Raw genomic sequence first — 23364 nt, 5'->3', positions numbered from 1 at the left:
AAACCAAAGAACCCCCAATCAGTCACAGAGCACATGGTACAAACTGTACTTGATAGTGTTGCAAAATATTGTAGAGGAACTAAAAAGTTGCTATTGTTTAATGACATCACAGTTCATGAAGCTACTGTAGTATGACGAATTACTCATTTGTGGTAATTCTGGTATAAGCAATTCTATTGTATTGACAACTCTATAGTGCGTGCAATACAGTGGTAATAGTTGGTAATGATAACTGTGGTACTGATCATATATACTTAATATACTATACTTTCAAGAATTATTTTTGATCATACTCTTTTGTGCAACCACTACAGAAAGCAGTGTGGAGAACTCTCAAAAAACAAAAAAATGAATCTGCCATTTGATATGTTTATAGCACTCCTTGGCATCTACTTATAAAGGACTCATCCTACAGTAGAGATACTTGTACATCCACGTTTGTTGCGGCTCTAGTCACAAAAACTAAGAAATGGAAACAGCCTAAATTCCCCTCAACCAACAAATGGATAATGAAAACGTGGTACATTTACACAATAGAGTTCTACTCAGCAGTAAGAAAAGATGAAATTATGAAATGTTTAGGTAAATGGGTGGAACTAGAGAGTGTTATACTAAGGGAAATAACACAAATGCAGAAAAGCAAGTGACGTATGTTCTCCCTTATTTGTGGACTGTAGCACCAATCCCTTTTATGTGAGTATGCAGCCCAATGTAACAACAGGAGCCAGGCAAATGGAAAGGAATCAAGGAAGTAAAGGAAAAGAAACAACCCAAAAGAGGGGGATAGTAGGGAACAAATGTTTCCAGGGGGAAGTGGGGAAACTGGGAGTGTTTGACTGGGAGGGGAGGATGGAGGGACATGCATGGGGGAGAAGGGGTATTGTGGAGATGGGTGTTATTGGGGGGAGGGAAGGGATAATGGTGATGCTTGGACTAGGGATAGAGGAGGGAGATCTGATGGGGGGAGAGTAGAGATCAATAGATCTTGGGCGAATAGGGACATCAGAGGGAAATGTGTGGCCTCTGAAACCCCCTAAGAAATGCATAAACAGTGCCTGAAAATTAGTGCATATGTATACCTGGGGCTGTAAGGCAAGGAAAACAATATCAGACAGGAGGGACCTTCTTCGAGTGGTTGGTCAGAGTGGTCCAAGAGACACCCAAGATAACCAGGCTATTGCCAGAGCTCTTGGTTATCCCCCAGAACTGAAAGATAAGACCCCATTGCTAAAGAAAGGACATACTTCTTCAGACACAGTACTTAGAGCAATGGAGCAAGATCTGACCTGGAATTCTTCTATCTGAAGCTTAGCTCTTATAGTTCTGGAAGATACTATGCAAGCTGCTAAGGGAGAAAATCAGTTAATGGTCTAACCCAGCCCTAAAGCCTAATAACCATAATGACTAACACAATAAACCACCTCTATTGGTGCGGTAGTGGCACTGTTATCTGGAGGGTAATCAAAAGCTATCTAATTGGACTTAAAACCCTCTCAATGGGAGTGAACTCATGGGTGGCATGTAAACTCAGCCAAATAAATATGGCTGGAAAGGCCATTTATCCTAGAAAAAACCCTATCTCTGTGTCATACAATGAAATTTCTTACTATATGCTAAATATGGATATTTATAGACAAGTATAATGTACACCACTCATCAAAGAAGCTTCTTTTTGCAACAGATGGAAGCTACTGCAGAACCCCACATCTGGTTAGACACGGAGCATATACATCTGAGGGATGCCCAGTCCTAGGTGACATACCTACAATGGAACCTCTACACTTAAGACTTATGGAACATAGTGGAATGGGGGTTAAAGTGAAAAATAATTCATCTCTCAGTTCTTACCAGTGATGTTTCCTTATACAACAGAATGTGGTGTATACAAAAGGCTGCAACTGGCCAACTTTTAAAGAATAAGAGACTGCAGAGTGTATATTCCTGGGTAGGAATCCTATATCAAACCTCTCGCACCCATTGTTCAGGGACCATTGTGGAAGAGGGAGCAGAAAAATTGTAAGGGCCAGGGTTGGCTCATGAACATAGGGAAGCAGAGGCTTTCAGGCCAGTGGAAGCTTGCACATGTAAACAAACTTGCAGCAGGGTGGCATCAAGCACAGGACCATGCCGACTCAATCAGACAAAGGCCCAGAGTGGAGCAAGGAAAATAAGTGGCAGGCGGACATAGCCTGGGCATACTGGAGATTGATTACTACTGGGTGAGGGAGAGCAGGACTTACCAATGATCTCTAGATATGCAGACTAGACTCCAGTGGATGAATTTTCACCAAAGGACATCTGGGTACAAGCGCTTGACTGGATAGGACTTAACATGTATGGCGGGACACATGAGGTTTGTTGGGGGGGTAGTAGGAGGCATGGATGGGGGAAGGGCTCTAAATTTGATTAAGAACTTTTGCATGAAATGCTCAAAAGCGCAATAATTTTTTTAAGAGATAACAATGCTCTGAAAGAGAGCCTGAGGCAGATTCTTCAGGCTTTGCATAGGCCACATTGTTACCTATATGGCTGACTTGAAGACTGTTGAGTGGGACACCACACAGCAGTGGTAGATAGTGAATGCCCTGACCCTGACCTGAAAGCCTGTGTTATTGTGTCTTTGCACCTCATATTTTAACAAAATAGTTTGAAAAGTTAAAAAAAAATCATTTTGTAAATATAAAAAACAATTATAGATTCTCCAAATTGCTCTGTGCCCAACCCTCTGCATTGGGACCACGTGTGGTTCCCTCCTACTTCATCAGGACTAGGCCTTTCTGCCCAACAGAAGGGGCTGAGACTTTAGCAGACCACCTGAGAGTGCCTGGATCCAGCCTCCATGTGAGGTGAGTTTTCCCAAATTATCCCATGCCCAACCCCCTACATTGGGACCATGTGTGACCCCTCCCATTTCATCAACCTAAATTTCTCTGCACTTCAGTAGGGGCTGAGACCTTAGCAAACTACCTGAGAGTGCCTAAATCAGGCCTCCCCTTAGTGAACTTCCCAAATTGTGCTGTGATGGCTAGTAGGGGTCCAGACATTAGAAGGAACCCTGAGTATACCAGACTGGAGCCTGACTTGGAACTCTGTGGAAGCTCCTGAGTAGCTGAACTGAAGGCATCTGTTTCCTCCAATATAAAATCTAAGAGAACCTGAAACCTAGACCAACCAGCTTTACAAACCCAATAAGAAAACAAGCAAAGTACACCAATAAAACAAACAGAAGCAGACTTCAACTCGACAAAGGAAGGCTTGAGTTTCATATCAAAATCACAAAAAACAAAAGAAATCCACATGCCAAAGTCATAATGAAAAAATAATAATATGGAAAACCAAAACGATGTTCCCACCAAACTCCACCAGTCCTATAGAAGATTTCAACAAGTAGAATTCTGTAGAGATAACTCAGAATTTAAAAGAACAGTCATAAACATGATCAAAGAATTCAGCAAATTTAAAGAGCACACAAACAACTGAAAGAACTAAAAGAAGATAGGGGTAAACATCTGACTGACTGCATTTACAAAGGAGAAAGAAATGTTGAAGAAAACTCAGGCAGAAATAAAGAAGGGGGTGAAAAACTCAATAAGCCAATTTGAAACAACAGGAGAAAATCTCACTGATAAAATGAATGAAATGGAAAACAGAATATCAACACTGGAGGATAAAATTGAAGAAGCAAAGATAATGAAAAATAAATACATTAAAAAACCCCACGTGAATGGACTATGCAGGAATGTGGGACACCATGAAAAGATCAAATCTGTGTATCATAGGCATAGAGGGAGGAGAAAAATTTCAGGTTAATGGTATTGACCAGAACTTAAACAGGATTGTAGAAGAGAACTTACCAGAATTAAGGAAAGAAATTGTATCTGAAGAATTTTCCCCCTTTATTCCCATAGTTCTTTGTATAGCCCTCCTCCCCCATCCCCTTTAAATACCCTCTTTTAACATATTTCTCCCTTCGTAACACCTTTAACCTACTATTCTCTCTCAGTTCCCTTCCTTCCCTTTTTCTCCCTGGTTCCCTTTCCATATTCACGGTCCCTGCAGTTGCATCTGGATACATACTCACTTATAAGGATTTGGTGCTAGGATCCACAGATGAGGGAAAACATACGTCTTTTGTTTTTCTGAGTCTGTGTTACTTCACTTAGTGTAACAGTTTCTAGATCCATCCATTTACCTGCAAATGTCATTATTTCATCTTTCTTTACTGCTGAATAGAACTCCATTTTATAAATGTACCACATTTTCATTGAACACTGGTCACTTGAGGGGCACTTAGGTTGCTTCCATCTCTTAGCTATTGTGAAAAGAACAGCGACAAACATGGTTGTACAAGTGTCTCTACAATAGGATGAGTCCTTTGGGTATATGCCAAGGAGTGGTATAACTGGGTCAAATGGTAGGTTCATTTGTAGTTTTTTAAGAGTTCTCCACACTGGTTTCCACAGGGGTTGCACGAGTTTGCCATCCCACCAGCAGTGAATGAGCGTTCCCCTTTCTCAACATCCTCAACAGCATTTGGTATCATTTGTTCTCTTGATCCTAGCCAGTCTGAATGGGGTAAGATGAAACCTCAAGGTGGTTTTAATTTGCATTTCCCTAATTACTATGTTGAGCACTTTTTAAGATATTTCTTAGCCATTTTTATTTCTTCCTTTGAGAACTCTCTGTTTAGATCTTTAGCCCATCTTTTACTTAGGTCATTTGCTCTTTTTGCTTCTTTGTTTTTTGCATTGTTTATATATTCTGGATGTTAAACCTCTGTCAGATGTGTCACTGGCGAAGATTTTTTTCCCCACTCTGTGGGTTTTCTCTTCACTTTTTGGATTGTTTCTTTTGCTGTACAGAAGCTTTTTAGTTTAATGAGGCCCCACTTGCTGCTTGCTGACCTTATATCCTGAGCAACTGTTGTCTGATTTTAAAAAATCCTTTCCTACAACTATATCTTTTAGGTTACTGCCAATATTTTCTTCTAACAGTTTCAGGGTTTTAGGTTTCACATTGGGGTCTTTGATACATTTCAAGTTGACTTTTGTGCAGAGTGATAGATAAGGACCTAGTTTCATTCTTCTACAGGTGGAGATCCAGTTTTGCCAGCACCATTTGTTGAAGATGCTGTCTTTTGTCTATTGAGTGTTCTTGACACCTTTGTCAAATATCAGGTGGCTGAAATTATGTGTACTCGGGTTTGAGTCTTCAATGATGTTCCATTGATCTATGTGTCTATTTTTGTGCCAATACCATGCTGTTTTTATGACTATAGCTCTCGTGTATTTTGAGATCTGGTATAGTAATCCCCCTAGAGCTGCTCTTTGTGTTCAGAGTTGTTTTGGCTATCCGGGATCTTTTGTGCTTCCATGTGAATTTAAAGACTTTTTTTTCTAATTCTGTGAATTAGGTCATGAGGATTTTGATTTGGATTGCAATGAATGTATATATTGCTTTTTGTAGGATGGTCATGTTCACAATATCAAGTCTTCCAATCCATGAGCATGGGAGGGATTTCCATCTTCTGGTGTCTTCCTATTTTTCTTTAAAGATTTAAAATTTTTATTGTAGAGATCTTTGATGTCTTTGGTCAGGATTATTCCAAGAATTTTTTTTTGCAGCTATTGTGAATGGGAGGGTTTCCCTGTACTCTTTCTCCAATTGCTAATTATTGGTATATAGAAAGGCTATGGATTTTTGTAGATTGATTTTGTAACTTGCTACTTTACTGAAAATGTTAATCAATTCTAGGAGTTTTCTGGTGAAACTTTTGGGATCTCTTAGGTATAGTATCATATCATTTGGAAAAAGGGTAATTTGACATCTCCTTTTCCAATTAGCATTCCTTTATTTTCTTTCTCCTGTCTTATTTCTCTACCGAGAGTTTCAAGCACTATTTGAAAAGGAGTGGAGATAGTAGACAGCCTTGTCTGGTTCCTGATTTTAAAGGAATGCTTCCAGATTTTCTTCCATTTAGAATGGTGTTGCCTGTGCATTTGTCAGATATAGCTTTAATTATGTTGAGGTATGTTCCCTCCAGTCCAGTTCCCTTTAGAACTTTCATCATGAACGCAGGCTGAATTTTGTCTAAAGCCTTTTCTGCATCTATTGAGATGATGATGTGATTTTTGTCTTTAAGTCCATTTATATGATTGATGAAATTTATTGACTTGCATATATTGAACCATCCCTGCATCTCTGGAATAAAGCCTACTTGATCAACGTGAATGATCTTTTTGATGTACATCTGTATGTGGTTTACAAGTATTTTGTTGAGATTTTTTGCACCTATGTTCATTAAGGATATAGATCTATAATTTTCTTTTTTGGTTTGGGTATTAGATTGATGCTGGCTTCATAGAATGAATTATAATCATGTCTTAAACATTGAAATTTCCTCATCACTCAGTCCCTAACTTATCCAGAGCAACTCAATCATATAACTCCATTTGGCATGAGTGCTGAAAGAGATGAGCTACTTTTAGTTTCATACTGTGTTAATTACTTTTCTGTTGCTGTGATAAAATATGCAGACAAAATGAACTTAATGGAAGAGGCATTAATTTTGACACACAGCCTGACTTTTCAGTTCATCATGATTGGGAAGTCACAACAGCAGGAGCGTGAGGCAACTGGTCACATTGCATTCACAATCAAGAAGCAGAGAGTGAGGAATGCTGTACTGAGGTACATTTCTCCTTTTTATCCAGTCTGGGGGTTCTAACCTAGGAAACGTTGTCACCCATTTGGGATGGGTCCTCCACTCAGATAACTAAAGCAAGATACTCCCTCACAGACATGCCTAGTGGCTGGGTTTAGTGATTCTAGAAACTACAAAGTTTATGATCAATACTTACCATGACATGTTCTATTTCTTGCTGTATCTTTTTATTTGCTTAGTCAATACACAACTATTCACCACTTTTTTAGTATAGATACAGACTGAACAGGCTTATCTTGTAGAAGTAATAGACTTCACAATACCTAGGTATGTCATAGGTGGTATCATCTAGCTTATGTAAGTACATTATGTGATGTTTCTACAATGACAAAATCACTCAATACATTTCTCAGAACACGCCTCTGTCTTTAAGAGATACCAGGTCGTAAATAAAATTAGAAATGAAAGAGGATGCAGTGTGATGCTGCCATAGAAGTAAAATATACTTTAAGAGACTCTGCTGAGTAGTCAGATATCAACAAGCTGGAAGACAGAAGGAATAAAATGGTTAGAGGTATTCAATCTGCTGAGATGGAATCACAAAGAAATAGAAGGATAGATCTACATGGATAATTAAAAGGAAGACTTTAAAAATGATCAAAACTTAGAAAATTCAGCACTAGATGTCTTCATAGAAGAAGTCAACAAAATAGTCTATAAAACAATCATTACCAATCTTTTCAAGCTTTTCAAAAAGTCAAGAGGAGGAAGGAACAATTCCAACCATGTCTTAGAAGGCCAGGTAACTCCAGAGTCAGCAAAAGATACTAGTGGAAAAGAGGATTACCATTTAAAATTACCGATCAAGCAGGATCATGGCTTAGGAAGAATTCACACTTGTTGGGCATCATAGACTTGCCTTTTCCTTACACTTCATTGTGTTGACATAGTCCTTCCTATATCTTGGACATCAGCAACACTATATTCTACAGAAAGAGGTGGAAGCTGACAGCTGTGTCATCACTCAAAACAGGAAGAAAAACTATCTGTTGTAACATTTGGCAATTTTTAATGGTTGTAGAAAACATGTAGTATCCTGTGAAGATTCAGATTAGAAGATTTAATCCTGAAGGGAGAAGCCACCTGGTGGAAATTAGCCAGCTAAGAAGTGGCAGAAGGATGACAGCAAAAGGTCTTCCATCTCATTTCTGGCAGTGTAGGTTACCACAGCACTGCAATGTCACTGTGTCACAAAGGGGGAAGAAGCTACGTTGGTGGTGTTGCTGCAGCCCTTCCTGCATTTGCAGCAGGACCTTTCTGTTGAGGCACCCACCCTCCGTCCTCTCAATTCCCACATGCTTCCTATAACAATGCAAAACACAAAATGTGTGCTTTGTTGACATGGAGGGTGGCTCATAGCATGATTATTTGAAGAGACTTAAAAATTGCTTCAGTCTTTAGTAGTGTTCTTCAAGCAAGTTATAGTATTCCCATCAAGGAATGGAACTGGGAAATTGCACACAGAATCATCTTTATTTGCATTGGTGCAAGAACCTGTCTAAGGGAGTACTTACCTTGAACTGATCTATTTCCCACCCATTTCTTGCAGCTGGCACACTAGTGCTCTGACTCATGCTTTAAATAAATGGTGGAACCAATACCCAAACCTCTGCAGGATTTTCCATCTATCTGTGGGGACATTTTCTATTACTTTTCTTCACTGGGATACATTTGTTGTTTTCCCATTCAAGCAGAACCAGATGAAAGCTGGCACTGCCTTTCTTTGACACTCACACAGTAAATGCTTCCCCTCCACAGATTTTCACAAATTCTAATCTTTTCTTTCATAAATCTAATCATTCCTATCCCTTGATAAACTATATCCATGCTCTGCTGAGAGTTGAAATTCAGTTAATTTTTTTTTTTTTTTTGCATGCTTCAAAGCAGAAGGCATTTGTTCTTTGGAATTAAATAGATGTAGGGTTAAATCCTTGGTCTGTTACAATCACAGTTGTTTAATTTCAAGACTATTTCTTTCTCTAAAGACAGAAGATAAAGCACCTACCTACAGGGGTAAGGATTAAATGAGATAATATACATAATGAATTTAGCACCCTGGTTCTCAAAGAACAAAAGAGCTTAAGGAAAAACAGCACTTTCTATCTTCAGGACTTTAATTTAGCTGTTGAACTTGGACAACTTTGTAACTATTTAAACTCGGTATTTTATTAATGAAATGGGACATACAAGAATAATATTCTTAGAATTGGTTAAACTAAATACATATATTAATAAACATCATTATCCTTTCTTATCACTTCCTTTTTGATAAATTTTGCAAAAAGTTTATTCCATTCCATGTTATGTCACAATTGTATTCCATTCCAAGTTGAAATTTTCAGCAGATCACCTACACATTCGTAGACTTACAGGTGTAAAGAAAGATCAGTGCTGAAATTCTAGTATCTCAGCCAGTTTACCTTTTTCTTCTCCTGTAATGCCTGGTAGCCTCAGGCTGATGAGCTGTGCAGGTGGAGACCAGAGTGGTGGGTGATGTTTTTACCTTCCCCTACTGGAAACTTCCATCCTCCTCCACTTACTATCAAGGCTTGGGCTTGGGGGACCTCTCCTGATATGCAGATGCTATCCACCATTTGTGTTGTTTGCATGTTTAATCTAGTCACCCCAACCTCATAGCTACTCTACATACATGGCTGTGAACCAACTCTCTCCTTAAACTTACAATTCAAGAGAGCATAGTATATGTCATTTAAATCACAGTTCCAGCTACATCTTTCTGGTGTCTTAAGACAACAAATTTACCCTCAATGTCCTGGATCCAGAAATCCAACATCATTTCCATCAGGTGAAACCAGAGCTGGAAACACAGTGGTTCCTAGGGCAGCTTGAGGAGCAGCTTTCTCGGGTTTGTGGCTACCTACACTCATCTCTCTCTCTCTGCTCAGTCACATGACCTCTTCTATGTGTGACTTCCCTCTCCTGCTCATAAGGACATGTATGACCATATGTAGGTCCATCTAGATCATACAGGGTAACCTGGCATCTCAAGATCTGACACTCATATCTGTAAGGACATATAATACATAAGGCAGAAAGTACAGTTCCAAGGACTAGTTATTTTGGTACTGCTGTAAATGTCAAATATAAGCTCATATCAAATTGTATTAATTAATTCCATCTTGAACTCTGCTTTGAATAATCTATGCTTCTGTGTCAAACTTACGATTAACGTTCATAAAGATTTCCTTGGCCACCGTGGTCCATATCTACCATTCTCTCTTGAACCATAAATTCAGACTGGATTTATTTTATTATTTTAGTGTGTGTGTTGGGGGCGTCAGGCCTTGTCTTCAACATCAAGACAAGGATTTCTCTTCTGTTGTTCACCATGGTCAGCTGGCCCACAAATGTCTAGGGCTTCTCTCCCTCCCATCTCACCACAGGAGCATTGGGATTATAGAATTGCACTACCCTGCTTGGCTTTTACACAAGTTCTGGGGATTCAAACTCAGACCCTCATACTTTCATGGCAAACTTTAAGTACTGAGCCGTCTCTCCATCCCCAAACATGGTTTTAAATTCCTACCATGTACTGTCTTTTCAAACTTGAGGAACATACTGACTTCCATCATTTGTTAGCTATGATAATAGCATCACCCTGTCTTGATTCTTTTAAGGATGAGGAGACAAAGCATAGGGATCCAAGAATAAAATCTAAATGACAGGAACTCAATATAATCTTTTCCTTCATATTGATAAAAATACTGACCCCCGTTACAGTGTTATGAGAGTAATTTTCCAGAGAGAAATTAATATTTAATGGCATATTTTAATATGCCTTTTTTGTCTTCACACCATGATAACACATGCTAATATTAAAAATCTTTTGGGGAAGCAACTGATAAGTATCAGAGCATACCTCCTCCAGAAAGTAATACATAGTTTGTAAATAATGACATTTTAGGAAATATTGCTTCCATTTGTATATTTTCTTTCCTGCTTTGTTTTAAGCGAAGTCTTGCTAAGATAAAAATGTTCTAAGTTTTAGCATTTCAAATCACATAGGATATTACATGGTTTAATCAAATTACATCTTTACACATCTTGATTCATTTTGAAATATTTTAAAACTGTGAGACTATAATAATAATTCTCATTCCAGTTTCTCTGATATTTTATCAAAACCAATATCCGTCATCTGTCTCTGGCAATATTTGACTTTTTATCATGATTTAGTTTCTGTATTTTGAGGATACATTTATTGTGCTGTTGGACTATGTGGGGAAATGTATCAAAGGAAATGCTGTGACTTGCAACCGGGTGCTTCTGCTAAGGACAGTGGCTACTTCTGAATTCTAACGTGAAGCATAGGTGGCCGCACTTTAGAGGCTATATGCTGCTGTATAAAAACTTGCATGTCTTCAATGTGTCTTTGAAGGCCTGTTTAGAAACCCAGCACGCTGTCGCCTAAACCAGGGAAGAGGTTGTTAACACCTGAGAAATGCCTCCCTAAAATGGACGCGTATTGACTCAGAAAATCATAGCTGGATTTGACCTGTGTGTGTGCTTCATGCTTATTTATAGAATGAAGTTCTGTACTTACTTTGTCAAGTGTGACTTCTTTTTTAATATCATGCTTAGGAGACTTAGAACTATGATTAAAAGATGTCACTAAAATTATGAGCATCCTAGGAGTTTTGGTCAACACATATGGTGTTTCTGAAGTGTGTGTCCTTACAATTTGAACTATAGATCTTGGTTCAAAGGACACTATCATATTGCCAATAACACAGAGAACTTATAGTTACTGCAAAGCCTCACCAAATTGGTAAGGTATTAATATGTTCTCAATTCTGGTGAGGGGGAAAGAAATGAGATTTTGCATTTTATCAATAAATAACACAGATGAGTATTTTCCCTAGGTCTAATGAACACTTGCATATACTTTTATGTGAATTGCTTGTTTAAAGGTTTGGCTCATTTATATGTGATGTTTTCTACCCTTTATCGGTTTGCAAGTGTTCTTTCTATAATAAAGATTTTATGGCATGTTTGTGAATAATTTATTTCATTTTATTGATTTAGCTTTATTTTATTAATTTAAGGAATAACTAGTCAATTTATTTTGTGTTGTTTTTTTAAATGTATCTGATTTTGTTTAGAAAAATTTACCCTAAGTCTAAATTCTGAAGCTGGAGAACTGTTGTCATGTAATGATGTCACTGTTTGGTGTAATTATCTAACACTGTCACTGTCAGCTGTTGTCCTCTAACATGTCACTGTGAGCTGTTGTCATCTAACACTGTCACTGTGAGCTGTTGTCATCTAACATGTCACTGTGAGCTGTTGTCATCTAACACTGTCACTTTTTGCTATTGTCATCTAACAAGTCACTGTGAGCTGTTATTGTCTAACAATGTCAAATGTTTGCTGTTGTAATCTAACACTATTATTATGAGCCGTTGTGATCTAACACTGTCACTGTGAGCTGTTGTCATCTAACATGTCACTGTAAGCTGCTGTCATCTAACACTGTCACTGTGAGCTGTTGTCATCTAACACTGTCACTGTGAGCTGTTGTCATCTAACGTGTCATTGTGAGCTGTTGTCATCTAACATATCACTGTGAGCTGTTGTCATCTAACACTGTGACTGTGAGCTGTTGTCATCTAACATGTCACTGTGAGCTGTTGTTATCTAACATGTCACTGTGAGCTGTTGTCATCTAACACTGTCACTGTGAGCTGTTGTCATCTAACATGTCATTGTGAGATATCATCTAATATGTCACTGTAAGCTGTTGTCATCTAACATGTCATTGTGAGATATCATCTAATATGTCACTGTGAGCTGTTGTCATCTAATATGTCGCTGTGAGCTGTTGTCATCTAACATGTCACTGTGAGCTATTGTGATCTAACACTGTCACTGTGGGCTGTTCCTATCTAACCTCATTGCTATTTGACTCTTCATGCTGTGACCACAGATCATTTTAATTGATTTTTATGATGTGGGTGAGTAAATATTTTGACACTATTTTTTTCTCCAGTTGATAATCAACTGATGCATCACCATTTATCAGAACAAATGTATATTGCACTAAAGTGCCCATTGTATGATGAATTAGGCTGGTCCTCATATATATGTATGTTTGTATGTATATATGCACACAAATGCTTGTTGAAAGCTATTTGAGTCCATATATCAACATAACACAAATTAAAGAGAAAAGTGTAATAAACCTGAACTATCGCTTACTTTCAAAAATATCTAGTAACCGAAGTCCAAGAAATCTGGAAAGTGAGGGTAATATGACATCCCTAAAGACCATGATGCCATGATGCTTTAGGATCAGATTCTGAAGATTTTTTTTTCTTTTCTTTCTCTTTTTTAAAATTTTATTTACTTTTATTTTACACATATGCATGTATTACCTGTATGTAGGTAAATGCACCCATGTCATATGATGCCCACAGAGGTCAGACGAGGCTGTCAGAACCCCTAGGACTGGAGTTACAGACAGTTGTTAGCTGCCATGTGGGTGCTGGGATTTGAACTCCAGTCTTCTGAAAGAACAACCAGTGTTCTTAACCACTGAGCCATCTCTCCAGCCCCTAAAATAAAATATTCTTATATTATCACATCTAAAAGGTAACAGTAAATTATTATTAAATGTAATAATTTATTAACATTAAATGTGCATTTTAATATTCAATTTATGACTGCCATACCTTTTAAGGTTTGTCTTTGAGAAAAAATTAAACAAAATTCACATATTTTGCTAAAATTTTGTAAAATCCACATAGTCACAAGTTGACATTCTTCTTTGGTCCCATCTAATCAGGAAGTTTTACATTCCTTTCTTTTGTGTAGGTATTTGTTTAGCTTTAAAAACTTTGTTCTTGCAGAGGACCTGGGTTCAATTCCCAGCACCCACACAGCAGCTTTGAACTGTCATTAATTCTAGTTCCAGGGGAATCCGACACCCTCTTCTGATCTCTGCAGCATTGCATGACACAGGTGCACTCACACACATACAGGCAATACACTCATACACATAAAATTTTAAAATAATAAATAAAATATTTTTTAAAAACTTTGTTGAAGAAACTACTTCTGTAATCTCATATGGTGCTCTACAGCTTGCTTTTGAATCAGTGGCCTCTTATCTAAAAGTTATTAATATCTAGGTTGAAGCAAAGCAACAGGAAGCTTAATATCCCAAAAGTGATGAGTGCCAGCTGAACTTGTGCCTAAAGTGTATGTAATGAAGATCTCTATTTTATAACAAGTTTGTCCAGATTAATATCATTAATGCTGTTCCATAGACAGTTATTTTAGCATAACACTATGATATTTTGTGTTGACTGGCACTTTGCTTTTTGAGAATGTCTTATGATTTTTAGGATGTGCAACAGTATCCTCGGCTTCTTTATGTCAGTAGCAGACCCCACTGTGAAACTAAAAATAAAACACTTGCCATTCGTCCACTGCCATTGCGTGCTACTGTATTTTTCATATTTTCCTTGTGTTTTATCATCTGGATTTGTTATTAGTCTTTAGAATTGTGACCACATTTTTATGTACAAATTAATGCTATTAACCGATTCTGCCTTCCAAAATGGGTCATTATTAAGATCAAATGAAATAATTAATCAAAAATTCCTTTGATCATTTTATAGAGTTGTCATAAAAATGGTAGGCATTTTTAGATGCTGTTTTTATTAGTGTTGCCTCAGGATTTCCAGTGATGTCCTCCTTAGTATCTTACTACTGAGTCTTTTATTTCAAACCAAATGTTTTTGTGTAGATGTCAACGTTTTCCCATTAATCTTTCCTTCCACCAAGCACAGCACCCAACCTTTCCTCCTATCTTAATTCCCACAGTTTCAAGTTGCACCTCTCTGAACATTAGCTCTACTTTACACACAGTACTTTTCTGGATTTCCCATACTCATCTCCCTATTTCAGTTTCACATACCTGAACTCTAACTCTTCACTTCCTAAAACACCACTTCACTTCTCTTAATTTATGTCATCTCATTCTTGTGTATCCTAGTAATTTTTTCTCTAATAGTTTGGAAATATTTCTTGATACTTTCCTTATATTTCCTAACCTTCTCCAATGGCTTGCTCACCACATTATTTTCTTAGAAAAACTGAGTATCTAAGCACAGGTAAAGTTTTGTGCTGTCCTTTTTATTTTCTTAATTATTTTCATTTTATGAGTGTATTGCCTGCATGTATATCAATGCACCCATGTCATGCAATGCCTTCAAAGGCCAAAAGAGGGCATCAGATCCCTGGAAAGGGAGTTAATGACAGTTGTTAGCCCCCATGTGGTTGCTGGGAATGACTCTGAGTCCTCTGCAAGAGCAGCCAGTACTCTTAACTGCTGAGCCATCTCTCCATACCCTCTTATTTTGTTTTGTTGACACAGGGTCTCACTCTGTAGCTCAAATTGATGAAGTAATAATAATTCGCCTGTGTCTGATTCCCAAGTGCTATGATTACAAGCACAAGCACCCCCATAGTTGTTTATAATACTTTTAATGCCATAGAAAATAAAGGCACTGCCCCAGAGGAGACTTGAAAAGAGACAATAGGTAAAACTTCTTGTTACAAAGTCTTGTAAGTACATATCTATGAAGTTTTGTGAGACTCACCAATAAATAAAGCAAAAATATTTTGTTTTGAGGGAGAAAAATGACATTTAAATAGTAATATTTCTTTATAGACATACACAGATGCCAAGGATCTGAGTGCAACTGATTATGACTAGTAATAATCAGATACATACAGATTAGAGATGCATGTGCCAACATTTCAGTATTATGAGCAAAAACAATGAGTCTTTCTGTAAGAAACTGTATATTTTAAAATGAAATGGAGATCTTTTTTAAGGGTCGAATCTGAAGCCCTCTTCTGACCTCCGCGGCATTGCAGGACACCGGTACACTTACATACATGAAGGCAATACACTCGTACACATAAAATAAAAAAAATAAAATATATTTTAAAAAATAAAAATAAAATAAAATAAAATAATTTTTTTTTTTTAAAAGTAGTGTTTCAGGGCTGGGAAACTGGCTCAGCAGTTAAGAGCGGTGACCGCTCCTACAGATGACCAAGTCTCATTTCCCAGCACACAAATGATGGCTACCAACTATTTGTAACTCCAGTTCCAGGGGAATCTGGCACCCTCTTCTGACCTCTGGTGGCATTGCACACATGGGTACACTTACATATATGCAGGCAATACACTTATACACATAAAATAAAAACAATATTTTTTTTACAAAAGAAGTAGTGGGTCTATTGTCTTTAAGGACTTTTATTACCTGAGGAAGAAGGAGGGAAAGCAATGCTCTGACCTCCATGTGTAAACTTACACACAGACAAATGCACACATAGATAAATAAATACATGTCATAAAATTCTTTTTAACGCAAATGTTTGAAAAATAGTAAAACTTCATTATGTGTGTTCCCATTGGTTGACTGAGTTATCAAAGGAAGAAATTCTCAAGGTTCCTGAGATTTTTTGTAAAATAAATCTTAAGTTGGTATACAGTATTCTGTCCTTCATGACAAACTCTGACCAAATTTAATCTCCAAATTTATTATGTGTATAACTGACCATTCTTGTTAATGTCATCACCAGCATCTATTACATAAAATTGATGGCTTGAAAAATTCTGGATGAACATCAGGCAAATGGGCAGGAAAAGACTTTCTTATGGGAAACTAAAGGGAGAGCATGGCTGTCTAGCTTTATGCTCCGCTCCCTAGCAGCTCTAATTACACAGTCTCAGTTCATGACCACAGACTCGAAGGCGTGATCTAGTAGGCACATCTCCGAGCAGGATGTGGTCACAGGGACAGATGGCAAAGCCTCTAGTTGCATCAGCTTCCTCCCTGCTTCCCAAGAAAAGCTCCATGAAAATCACTGTGCTAGCCTGCTGGGGTCCAGGATGAAGCAAGGTTGGAAAGCACATTTTCTAGTTGTCACAGAATCCCAAGTGTGGCCTAGGTACATTTTCACCTCTTTGTTTGTAGTGAACACCCTGTAAGAACCAAAGAATGGAAAAAAAAAGCAGATCCCCAAAATGTCTTAAGTTGTACTTCAACTACAATGCATTTGCATTCGAAGTAGGCAGGAGGAAAGTAGTTTGAAATAAAATATTGTATTCAATATGTGATATGTCTTAGTACCTTAACATGCTGCAAAATATATTCTGTAACATTTTTAATTTACTTGGCCTTTTTAGTAAAACTACTAAAGGAAAGTATTTTAATATTATTTAATTTAGCAAAACTAAGAGCTGATAAGTTCAAAGGTCATTCTGGACACAATATCAAGTTGAGTAGACACAGTCCAGATGCACACAATCCCTTATAAGCTGAAGCCAAAACTATCTTGAAAATTACAAATTTGGTGGATTATTTTTAGTGGTAGTCAAGAGGAAAACCCAGAGTTTGTCCCATAACAGCAGGGCTTAGTTTTCATGAGTGTGGAATGTGGTCATCAACCCAGCTGAAAATAGGCAACAGCCTCCATGTGTGTGAGAACAGAGACTGCATTGCACTCGCTGTCTAGGGACAAAAGACTAATTCTTAGTATTGTTGGAAAGAGTGACTGCCACATCACAAACTGCTACTGTTCAAATGCCTCAGAAGCTGCAGGGAAAATAAAATAAATAACACAACCACCCAGCGAAAACTGGACACGGTACCACTTCAGTCAGTGACTTCCCAACATTTGACCAGGATAAATAGGTTTCATGTTTTACAAGTGGCCATATTTTTAGATTCAACTGATGAAACAAATATTCTTTAACAAATGGGATAAGATGCATCTCTCTACAGGCTGGAAAGAAAGGCACTTAATCTTTTATTCTACCTGAAAAACAGCTTTGGAAAGTATACTAGAACCATAAGCACATCACTCTGGTCTGTTTCTTTCTCTTGGTGGTGAAAGTCAGGGTAATTGCATAAGTCAATGTGGCAGGTAAAATCTTTAAACCTGATAGAGAATGAAAACGTTTTCTCCTTAAGCTTCTAGAATGAGGGACCAGTGCTGAAGCAGAAAGTCACCTGAGGGGCTTCATCTTATTGGCAAAAATCAGTGCTACGCAGAATAGATATGACAAATTGGACAGGTGGACCGTGAAACCTGAAAACACTTTGACTGTGGTGTCACCTATCTACTAGTCACCCATTCCTCATGACTTCCCTGTTTTAGGAAAGCAGGAAGGCCGTTCAGTAATGTCTAGCTATACCAAAGGCCTTTCAAGGACACAGGGCCCCAGCTGGAGCCAGTGACCAGTCCTGGCAACAACTGAATCTATTTAAAACACACTTGTCTCCTAGGATTCCTGACTCTTAGAGGTAAAACAATAAAGTCACAGGCATATAAAGAAACAATAAAAATACATAAAGAAATGATCTGATTGTTTTGCATCAATGAAAAATATAATTGTAAATGCTGCCTAACAAAAGAGGGCATCTGAATTAAGGACAATTAAAAATAAAATGCAGAAGAACTAAGATATGACCTCATTTGCCAGGTACACTCCTTGTTTATGCAACTCCTGAAAGCTGCCCTCTGACCTCCATGCACACACTGTGATGCTTGCACCTGGACACACACACACACACACACACACACACACACGCACACACACACGTAGGCCCACAAATGCATACGCAATAATGACATAATGAAGTGATAATTTTAAAACAAGAAAGGCAAAAACTGGATTCCATTTGTAGAAAAAGATGTGACATTAGAACTTAATGAAAACTGTCAAAATGTTACCAAAGAATAAAAAGAGGATAGAGATGATGACAGTTTTTAAAAGAGTTTGGATTTAAAACAGTGAACAGTTACCAGAATATTGAGAAAAAAAGAAATAAAATGCAGAAGAACTAAGATATGACCTCATTTGCCAGGTACACTCCTTGTTTATGCAACTCCTGAAAGCTGCCCTCTGACCTCCATGCACACACTGTGATGCTTGCACCTGGACACACACACACACACACACACACACACACACGCACACACACACGTAGGCCCACAAATGCATACGCAATAATGACATAATGAAGTGATAATTTTAAAACAAGAAAGGCAAAAACTGGATTCCATTTGTAGAAAAAGATGTGACATTAGAACTTAATGAAAACTGTCAAAATGTTACCAAAGAATAAAAAGAGGATAGAGATGATGACAGTTTTTAAAAGAGTTTGGATTTAAAACAGTGAACAGTTACCAGAATATTGAGAAAAAAGGAAAAAAAAAACCTCAGTGCGGCAGGACAACACACAAACCAGGCGTCCCCAGGACTGTGCACTATGTAGGAGCCTCGGGACAGCTCCACCACCACGACCCCCAAGGTAAGGTTGTCTCTTAACTGAGGAGTTGGCTCACAGTTCAGCTCCCCAGGACTTTACTGGAGAACTTCAGCAAACTCCTGTTATTATCTGCTACTCCCCACTCGTAATGGAAATTAGAATATCTGCCCCTGAGTTTTGTCAAATAAAAATGTGGTAAAATGAGGAGTCTGATTACTTGTAGGCATTTTAAAAATAGTTTGGGAATGGATTTGAAATTGGTAGGTATGTCTTGCTGACTCCTTTCTGGTTTTTCCTCCTACTAATTTGGCGCCACTAATTGGCAAGGGCTTCTATTATAGAAATGTGGCCAGTTAAAAGGGCTGTGAGTCCTGTCTGCATTTTCATTTGAGAGGCTAGACAGAAGGACTCTAAGACTATAAAGGGACGCTTCTATCAAATGCACATTCTTTTGTCACAAAACTATTTCTCATGACTTACATGTAATTCATATATTATATATATAGTGTGTATGCATATATATAAATGTATACTCAGTTTACTAAAATAAGAAAGGTCTTCATTATGACATTTCCTCATGCATAGAATGTATTATAGTTTGGTTGTCTATTTTATTTATTCCTACTTTATATTCTGGGTATTCTGATACTGTTACAGATTCTTTGTAGGCTTGTGGAGCTTTCAACATAAGTATATTATGTCAAAATATGCTTTATGCTTGCTACACAAAGAATGCTAAACTTAAACCAGCAGAGTGAGAATGTTTTATTCCCTCTTTTAAAGAGAATGTTGTGATATATTTCAATGTAATGCACAAAATAAACTAGAATTGGAAATTGCTTAAAAAATCAAATTACAATACCTAAAGAATGAGAAATAAAATGCTGAGTTCATAAAGTTTTAAAATTCATAGCAAATTCGTAGCTTTGTGTTTGAACAGTGCTATGAATTGTGAATCTATACAGGCCTAAAATGAAAAATAACTTATTTCAGGAGGTGTCCTAGAAAAATATTTGCTCAAAACAAGTACAAAGTAACAATGAAAAATAACAAGAACAAAAGAACTGCAGTCTTGGTACTCGCTTACTCGGAAGAAAACAACCCCCCCATTCTTTGTGGTCCATCGGGTTCATATACATACAGCACATTAATCTTAACAGGAAATTACTGTGGCTTCAGAGACCACCATGTGCCCAGATGCAGATGACAAAGAGATTGGCGAAAGTTGGGCTGTACAAATCAAGCCAGTCAGAATGCCAGTAGAGATGGAGGAGGAGTGCATGGCGCTTCCACCCTTGCTGAGGAATTTTTGAAAGCTAATGGCAGCTGGGGAAAGGATAATCATTTTTCTTTAGATGTATAGGTTGCCTATGCTCCAGTGGATAATTCCACACCTATGTATATACAAGCATCCCTCACTGTACACAGTGAGACATTAAAAAAAGAAGACATGAAGTTGGGAGAAAGTTATCATGAGGGAGTTCCTGGGTTGGGGAGGGATCAAAGTGTAGAAATAGGTGGATATGATCAAAATATGTTGTTACATTTATGAATTACTCTAAGAATAAAGTTTTTAAAATACAAAAAGTAGAAATGATTACTATTTGAGAAAATAGATATGATTAACCTAATTATCATTAGATGATCACATGTGTTGAAACATTACAAGGCACTCTTAAAAATAATGGGTTCTTGTATAGACAAATAGTTGCTGTATTAAACTGACTCCTAATGACTTCTTGTTATACACATAGATTAATGCAGCTCTCAACTTTCACCAGAGAAGTTTCCTTATGCAGCAGATGGTGATTTACACAGAGACCCCAAACTGGTCAATATGCAGAGAACAAAAGGCTGCAAAGTGCTTATCCCTGATTAGGACACCTATATCAAACTTCTGTCTCCCAAGGCTCAGGGATCTTTGCAGAAAAGGAGGAGGAAAGCTTGTAAGAGCCAGAGAAGGTAGATGACTACAAGGAAACAGGGTTTTCATGAGGGATGATCGGTTATACACATGAACTCACAACAATGGTGACAGTATGCACAAATCCCACGCAAACTTAAACCAGACAAATTTGCTACATAGACATGAAGAAGAGGGTGAGAAAGCCCAACCCAACCTAAGGAAATTTCGGCAACTAATGGCTATGGGGAGGGGGAGAGACAGTGTCTTTCAAGGATGGAGGATGGGACTCTTGGTAGATTAATCAGGCTCCACTGGGTGCAATGAAGGATATTTTGGGACACTAATTAGAGTCTAGAGGCCCTATTATATGTAATACTATAACACACTAAATTAGGTGGGGGGGGCAATAAGGGGAAGTGAAGATAGAGGAGGGAATCTAAATGCCATCAAATCATATTTTATGAAAATCATAAAAACTTAATAAAAATGGAAAAATAAATAAAAAAGAATAAGAACAAAGAAATAGAAAAAATCTGATAGAAATTAGTAGAATTCTGGGGCTGGAGACATGGCTCAATGATGACGAGCACATATACTGTTCTTGAAGAGGACACATGTTTGGTTTCCAATGCCCACGTCACACAGTTTGTTATCACTCGTGTCTCTACCTCCATGAGATCTCACATCCTCTTCAGGACTCTGTGGTCACCTGCACTCATATGTGCATACCCACACATAGACATACATACATACATATAATATAAAATCAAACAAATCTTTACAAATGAAGAAAAATGATAGAAATGAAACATTATTTCATCTTCATTTAACTTGAGCATCATTCCTACATGAAGAGAGTGCATTTGAATTTTGATGAGTTAGTAAGGAGGTTAAACAGAGAAATCATTTAATTCTAGGTAGCCAGTCCAAAAAATAATTTTAAAAATCATAGCAGTCAATATTCCAAATGCAAAATGTAATACAAGATCCATATAAAATGACATACTCCATCAGTGAGCACACATATTAAAAGGAGAAATCATTCAACCCAATCACACGATGTAAAAAAGAAAAATCCAGCAGGCCTAGTCCCACTTCTATTCCTCCAGCTTGAGCACTCCAGACTAGCCTGGTAAGTCAGATCCTGACTACTGGCTCTTAATCCCTCTGCTCCTGGACCAGCTCCATTCTCAGTGTTCCAGGGCTCATATTTACTCTGCTTAGCTATTTAGATCATCCTCTCATTGTCCACATTCCCACCTTGGGCTTAAGACTCACCTGCTCCTCTTGTCTGAGACAGCCAGACTAGCTTTCCAGAACATGGACACTGGACTCCCATAGTCTCAAATTGGACCTATGCTGTTTCACCATACTGGAAAGCTCTTGACTAGCCAGTCTGGAACCATCCTGTCCTACCAATTAAAAATAAAAAAATGAGAACCTGAAGCACAGACCAACTAACTCTTCACACCCAAATAGAAAGCAACAAAGCTATATCAACAATAGAAACAGAACTGAACTTCAACTCAACAAAGGCAGGCTATAATTTTACAGCAAACACACAAACAAGAAAAGCAATCCATTAGCACAGGCCACAGTGCTAAAACATGAATAGTATGAAAAACCAAGATAATATGTCCCCATCATGCCAGCAGTTTTACAGATGTGTACTACAATGAGAATTGCCCAGAGGAACCTCAGGATATAGAATTTAAAAGAAAAATCATAAACATGATCAAGGAATTCAAGAACTTTAAAGAAGACACACACACACACACACACACACACATACACACACACACAGAGCAAACAAACAAAACAACTCAAAGAACTCAAAGAGGATAGGAATAAACTCCTAGATGAAGCTCAAGAAAATAAGAATATATGGCCAGATGAAATGACTAAGATAAATCAGGACTTGAAAAGTGAATTCCCAAAATAATTAGAAATATTGAAGAAAACACAAGCCAAAATGAAGATGGAACTGAAAAACTCAATACTTCAACTTAAAACAATAGGAGAAAGCTTCACAAGGAGAGAATGAATCAAATGGAAAACAGAATGCTGAGACCAGATGACAAAACTGAGGAAATGGACCACTCAAGCAAAGATTATAAAATTTTACTAAAACAGAGGAATGTAATATGCAGGAAATGTGAAAGTGAAATAAAACTGACCATGATATAAACAGAATTGAAAAATTTATGTCCATCAAACCAGCCCTACAGAGAATATTCAAAGCACAGTACAAAGGACTGAAGAAAGAAATGACCATGCTCAAGTGGAAGTATAGAACAAAGACTAAAAGCACAAACAGAAAATAATATGACAGAAACCAATACACATCTTTCAATAATGGCTCTATTTCAATGGCCTCAACTCTCCAGTGAGGAGGCACAGGCTAGTTAAGTGGA

The sequence above is a fragment of the Nannospalax galili genome, unplaced genomic scaffold (genome assembly GCF_000622305.1).
Source record: "Nannospalax galili isolate Female #2095 unplaced genomic scaffold, S.galili_v1.0 scaffold113, whole genome shotgun sequence".
NCBI classification, from domain to species: Eukaryota; Metazoa; Chordata; class Mammalia; order Rodentia; family Spalacidae; genus Nannospalax; species Nannospalax galili.
The sequence above is the reverse complement of the archived record's forward strand: the minus strand, read 5'-3'. Positions refer to the sequence as shown.